The sequence below is a fragment of the Canis lupus genome, unplaced genomic scaffold (assembly GCF_011100685.1).
Source record: "Canis lupus familiaris isolate Mischka breed German Shepherd unplaced genomic scaffold, alternate assembly UU_Cfam_GSD_1.0 chrUn_S1199H1372, whole genome shotgun sequence".
NCBI classification, from domain to species: Eukaryota; Metazoa; Chordata; class Mammalia; order Carnivora; family Canidae; genus Canis; species Canis lupus.
In genome coordinates this window covers 6,837-13,628 of record NW_023330021.1, presented here as the reverse complement: position 1 = coordinate 13,628, position 6,792 = coordinate 6,837, and the positions used below count along the sequence as shown (strand labels likewise).

At 41.9% G+C, this 6,792-nt stretch overlaps 1 long non-coding RNA gene across 1 annotated transcript; it reads left to right on the top strand.

The window, feature by feature from the left end:
- The first annotated feature begins 720 nt into the window (after positions 1 to 720).
- Positions 721 to 6,380, top strand: LOC119878199. The gene is made up of 4 exons (XR_005386687.1): positions 721 to 759; positions 4,834 to 4,876; positions 5,524 to 5,578; positions 5,791 to 6,380. It is a non-coding gene; the product is annotated as an uncharacterized LOC119878199 (long non-coding RNA).
- Positions 6,381 to 6,792: the final 412 nt, after the last annotated feature.

The window sequence follows — 6,792 nt, the reverse complement described above, 5'->3', positions numbered from 1 at the left end:
GATATAATAAATGTTCTAGAAAATGAGACCCTGGATTCTGGAGTAGAGTGATCCTCTGAGATTATTTAATTTCCCTACGTGACATCTCTTCTCTGTTTCAGTGCTATAGCAACTAAGAAATGGGTTAAGCCTTGGAGTAGGAAATTATATGTATCACATTTTTCTGAGAGTGTTTACTTAAGATATCCAAGCTTTCTTAAATGTATTTGACTCTGTATTCTAATTTGTGATTTGGGAACATATGACACCATACCTGAACCTCTATGGAATGACTGGTTCCAGAGAAGATGCTTTAGTGCAAGAGAGGTGACTTGGAGCCTTTGAAATTTGACTCCATATTCTCTACTTTATGACAAGTTGTCCAGCCAAATCCTAGTAGAATTGTAAGGAGGCTTCCTTGAACATTGATTGTCAGGACAGAACCCGTGAGCAGGTGCAGAAAAGGGCAGCAGATGGGTATGGCTCAGAGGAGAGAGGCCAGCAGCTCGGACATTGGCTGGGCCCTGTCAGGTTTACCTTGAAATTTCCATTGTGACGTCATATGGGGTCACACACAGCCTTGAGGGAGAGGAGCTGAGAGGAGCATTGGGTTGAGAGGAGCATTGGGTTGAATAATGGCACTGATTTGGGGGCTGGCCATGCCGCCTCCACCGTATGTCAGCCTTCTACTATTATTTGGTTTCCTTGCATGGGGACTTTGGATACTCTTTTCTGGGAAAACAGAGCAGGAAGCAGGTGGCAACCAAGACAGACTCCAAGGTATGTAATGCAACCCTCCCTTGAAATTCACTGCTCCCTGTCTCTGCCCCCGAAGCCATGGCAACTCCCACATCTTGGGCCATGAGAGGAACTGGCTGGGGAAAGAGGGGAGTTGAGATCGTTCCTATGCATGTCTTTTCGATAAGTACAAGTCATGCTTGATCCTGTTCCTTTCAGTTTGTTTCAACAAACCTCGAGCACCTATTATATGTGGTAGCATACTAGACATTGAAGAAAAATAAAACACCATCTCCCACCTTTTAGGAGCTCAAAGTGAACTGGGGGAGATGATCAAATGGGTCTGTATATATAATCCAAGGAAAGAGAACGTGATGAGTTAACAGAAGTATAAATATTGCTGCAGACGTTGGAGGTGGAGTGTTTTGAAGCAGGGAGATCTATAAAATGCCTCTGGAAAGCTCGGGTTTGAATTATGCTTCAGAGGAAGGGTAGGGCTTTGAAGGTGGATAGTGTGGATGGAAGAGAGTAGTGAAGACTTTCCTGATGTAGGGAATGGATTGAGAGAAAGCATGGGAAGTTGAAGAGTGTTGGATGTGTTTGTAGAGAGGACACCTATGAGGATGGAGCGTAGAATAGGGAGCCCAATGAGAGAAAATTTTAGAAAATTGGTAGAGATGACATTGTAGAGGGCTTTGAATGCCAGGCTGAATGCTTCTCATAAATATTATTCCCATATGCAATTGAAAGATGGCAGAGGGGTGAGAATGGGGAAAATTAACAAGGCAGGAAACCACAAATGTTGGAGAGGATGTGGAGAGAGGGGAACCCTCCTGCACTGTTGGTGGGAAGGTGAACTGCTACAGCCACTCTGGAAAACTGTGTGGAGGTTCCTCAAAGAGTTAAAAATAGATCTGCCCTACGACCCAGCAATTGCACTGCTGGGGATTTTCCCCAAAGATACAGATGCAATGAAACGCCGGGACACCTGCACCCCGATTTTTTTTTAAGATTTTATTTATTTATTCATGAGAGACACACAGAGAGAAAGAGGCAGAGACACAGGCAGAGGGAGAATCAGGCTTCATGCAGGGAGCCCGACATGCGACCCAATCCCGGGTTTCCAGGATCACGCCCCGAGCGGAAGGCAGGCGCTAAACCGCTGAGCCACCCAGGGATCCCCCACCCCGATGTTTCTAGCAGCAATGTCCACAATAGCCAAACTGTGGAAGGAGCCTCGATGTCCATCGAAAGATGATAAAGAAGATGTGGTTTATGTATACAATGGAATATTCCTCAGCCATTAGAAACGACAGACACCCACCATTTGCTTCGACGTGGATGGAACTGGAGAGTATTATGCTGAGTGAAATGAGTCAATCGGAGAAGGACAAACATTATATGGTCTCATTCATTTGGGGACTATAAAAAATAGTGAAAGGGAATAAAGGGGAAAGGAGAAAAAACGAGTGGGAAATATCTGAAAAGGAGACAGAACATGAGAGACTCCTAACTCTTGGGAACGAACTAGGGGTGGTGGAAGGGGAGGTGGGCGGGGGGTGGGGGTGACGGGCACTGAGGGGGGCACTTGATGGGATGAGCACTGGGTGTTATTCTATATGTTGGCAAATTGAACACCAATAAAAAATAAATTTATATAAAAAAAAGGAAAATGGCAGAGGGTGCCTGGGTGGCTCAGTTGGTTAACCCTGTGATTCTTTTATTTTTATTGAAGGTTTTATTTATTTATTCATGAGAGACAGACAGACAGACAGACAGACAGACAGACAGAATAGGCAGAGACACAGGCAGAGGGAGAAGCAGGCTCCATGCAGGGAGTCCAATGTGGGACTTGATCCCAGCACTCCATCCCTGCACTGGATACCCGGACTCTAGGATCACGCCCTGGGCTGAAGGCGGCACTAGACCCCTGAGCACCCCCGGGGCTGCTGGAGAGTCTGCCTTTCTAACAAGTTCCCAGGTTCTGTTACTGCTGTTAGGCTACAGACCACTTTCTTTCTTCAGAACAGAAAATTTTATTTTATTACTTAAAAATTTTAATTCCAGTATGGTTAACATACAGTGTTATATAAGTTTCAGGTTTACAATATAGTAATTCAGCAATTCTGTACATTACTCGGTGCTTGTCAAGATAAGTGTACTCTTAATCCCCTGTTTTTACCCATCCCCCACCCACCTCCCCTCTGGTAACTATCAGTTTGTTCTCTGAAGTTAAAGCAAGTTAAAAACAACATGTCAGGGACGCCTTTGTGACTCAGCGGTTGAGCGTCTGCCTTCAGCTCAGGGGGTGATCCGGGGTCCAGGGTAAAGTCCCACCTCAGTCTCCTTGTGGGGGTCTGCTTCTCCCTCTGCCTATGTCTCTGCCCCTGTCTCTCTTTCTCTCTCTTTCTGGGTCTCTCACAAATAAACCAATAAAATCTTTTTAAAAATGCAACTGATTTACTGTATTTTGCAACTTCTCTAAATTCGTTTATTAGCTCTAATTGGGATTTTGTGTGTGTATTCTTAGGATTTTCTGACAACAAGATTATGTCATCTGTGAATAGACATGGAGATAGTTTAACTTTTTCCTTTCCAATTGAGATGGCTTTTATTTTTCTTACCTAATTGCTCTGGTTGAAGTTTCTAGTCCAATATTAAAGAAAAGTAGTGAAAGTGAGTATCCTTGTCTGTTCCCCCCCTTAAAGGCAAAGCTTTCAGTCTTTCACTGCGAAGAATGATATTAGCAGAGGGTTTTTCATAAATACTATTTACTATATTGAGGACATCCCTTCGAACCCTAGTTTGTTGAGTGTTTCTATTTTTTATAAATCATGAGTGAGTGTTGGATTTTGCCAATGCCTTTTCTCCATCAGTTGACATAATTGTTCAGGTTTTTCCTCTTCATGTTATTTCTTAAAGGTTTTATTCATTCATTCATTCATTCATTCGAGACACACACAGAGAGGCAGAGACATAGGTAGAGGGAGAAGCAGCCTCCTCATGGGGAGCCTGATGGGGGACTCGATTCCAGGACCCTGGGACTACAACCTGAGCCAAAGGCAGACACTCAACCACTGAGCCACCCAGGTGCTGCTCTCTTTGTGTTATTAATGTGGTATATCACATTGGTTTACTTTCTTAGGTTAAACCACCTTAGTGTTCTTGGGAGATCTTACTTTCAACACTTCTGTCCAACATCGGATTGCTTAGCTAAAACATTTGCTAATACCATGAATGAAATTGTATAGACTGTTTTAATATACTCTCAGAGACTGATGTCCTGAATCAAAAGGAAGAAATAAAAATTATTTTATTTGAAGTGGCAACACATATCACTTCTGTCTTTAAAATGATCTGGGGTGTGCCTGGGTGGCTCAGTTGATTAAGTGTCTGCCTTTGGCTCAGGTCATAATCTTAGGATTCTAGGATGGAATAGGTTCTCCACTCAAGTGGGAACCTGCTTCTCCCTATCCCTCTGTTTGCCACTCCCCCTGCTTGTGATCTCTTCTCTGTCAAATAAATAAATAAATAAATAAATAAATAAATAAATAAATAAATAAAATGACCTGGAACAACTTGGCTTCCACCTATATTTTAGTTTCATCTCTCACTACTTAGCAAAAGTACACCCAACAAATCATGACTTTATAATCTTCTTGGTGATGTTCCCATTGGCTGGAATGCTCTCTCTTTACCTAAAAATCTTCTGGTGATAATTTAAACTCCAGTTCAATTGACAATTTCTTGAGTAATTTTTTCCTTTTTTCCCAGGCAGTTAACCACTGTCCTCTTTATTCCCTAACCTTTATATTTCTGTTACCACATGATATTGTAACTTAGGCGTTTAGACCTCTGTTTTCCCCAGTAATGGGAGTTCCCAGAATACAGGGATCTCATTAACTTTTGTAGTCCTGGCACCTAACGTAATGCCTAGAAGTTAGTAAGCGCTCATTAGATGATTTATGAATAAGTGAATGGGGTGGTAATTGTTGCTGTGGTTATGGTTACCAACTGGATCAATAATTGTATCTGTAAGACGAAATGTGCTGTTGATAAATTCTCTAACCTAGAACATTTTCTGGTTTTATTTTTTTCCTTTTTGTGCCCCTCTAGACTTCAAGGCAGCATAAATTGAAAAAGATCCAGAAATTCACAGGTCAGAGAGATCTTATACTTTATTCTTTAGCTCAAGGCTAATGACAAATCAACAGTGGGTCTGCTTTTAGACTGTAGACTTTAATAACAGGGAGAGGGAGGTAGGTTGAAAAAGATTGTATAAGTGAAAGAAATGTGCCTATTCTTCCTAACATCTGCAAAGATGCTGAATTCTTTCTGGTAACTTCCAAAGAGATGTAAACTGATTTATAGTTCTTTCTATGCTTCTGTTCCTCATGCTTTCTTTCCTAATTTCCTTTTATGCAAAACTCAAAGTATCAGGAAAGAAATTTGATGAGATCTTTAGTGGGGGAAGTTTCGATACATTTTTCCCCTGCCATAGACGCTGAATAGACTCCTTTGAAGGAAAAAATATGTATTACAGATTTATTTCCCTTACTCCAACTCCCTACTACCATGATTGTTCCAGCTGTTTCCAATGACTTACATCCACTACATGGTAAAGGTGGCACAGTATATTTTAAAATATAAAAACTTAGACCTACATTACGTCTGAGCTCTATCACTACTTAACTTTATGATCCTGGACATGATTTCACCTTCGATCTCTTCTTTGTAAAACAAGTGGCTTGAACTAGGTGGTATCAATAATTATGATTCTAACAGATTCTTTACCTCTGCTCCCAGCTTCCCAGTGGGAAGAAAATCTCAGAATGGGTTGCTCTGAAGCTAACCTGACAAAGTGAGTAAAATTGATCGTCACTATTTATTCTTTCTTTCTTCAGCCTACCCTACTGATAAACCCTGTAAAATTAGGAGAAAGATACCTAGTACTGTTTTACTTTTCTGACTGATAGTAGTTTCCTTTCTAACTTAAGCCACTCTTCTTATTGGTTTCCTTATTAGTACTTTTAATATCACTTCAATTACACTGACACACTCTGTTGTATCCAGCTTTTCAAGACTCCCTGTGGGATGGGCCCAGGAATATATACTCTGGTCAATGAACAGAAGTCTTCAACAGATCTTCAAACATCTGGAATGCACAAGGTCAGGGAAGGTAGTTTCTGGGTGGGGGTTGAAAGTGATGGAAGTTTTTGGTATTTTTTTTTTTTAGGTAAACTCTACCCCCAATGTGGGGCGCAAACTCACAGTCCCGAGATCAAAAATTCCATGCTATACTGACTGAGGCAGCCAGGTACCCCCAAGCTGGTAGAACTTTTAAGAGAGAGGAAGGAAGGGACTGAAGGGAGGAAGGGTTATAGAGAGGGAAGGAGGGGAGGGAAAGAGAGAGGGAAAAGAGAGATTGTTAGTTGGTTGGTTGGTTAGTTTTGATAGTGGGGATAAATTCTGAGTTCAAAGGTTTAAGAACAACTGGTTTATGAATCATTTCTGATTGCAGTGGAGACAATGGCCTCCCTTTCCTCCTGGTAGAGGAATTCTTTCTATAAGTAATTGAAGTTGGAGGGATCCCTGGGTGGCGCAGCGGTTTGGCGCCTGCCTTTGGCCCGGGGCGCGATCCTGGAGACCCAGGATCGAATCCCACGTCGGGCTCCCGGTGCATGGAGCCTGCTTCTCCCTCTGCCTGTGTCTCTGCCTCTCTCCCTCTCTCTGTGTGACTATCATAAATAAATAAAAATTAAAAAAAAAAAAGTAATTGAAGTTGGGGAAAGCAACCTCTTTTGTTGTTGTACTCCCTCAGGTCAAAATATTTTACATTTGAAATGGCCACTATCTTTCCCTTTTCCTACTTTTCCTACCTTCTCCTGCTTCAAAGCAAATGGAATTTTTCTTTATTTCTTAGATCAAGTCTTATGCACTCATGTTTGCAAGAATCTTCGGATATGATTTCTTCCTCCACCTCCTCTGTGTTTGTGTCTCAGGAGCCTGTTCTACCCTGTTGTGGCTGTAAGAAGGCAAAACATTCTACTGATCACAGCATCTCCTCTGGATCAT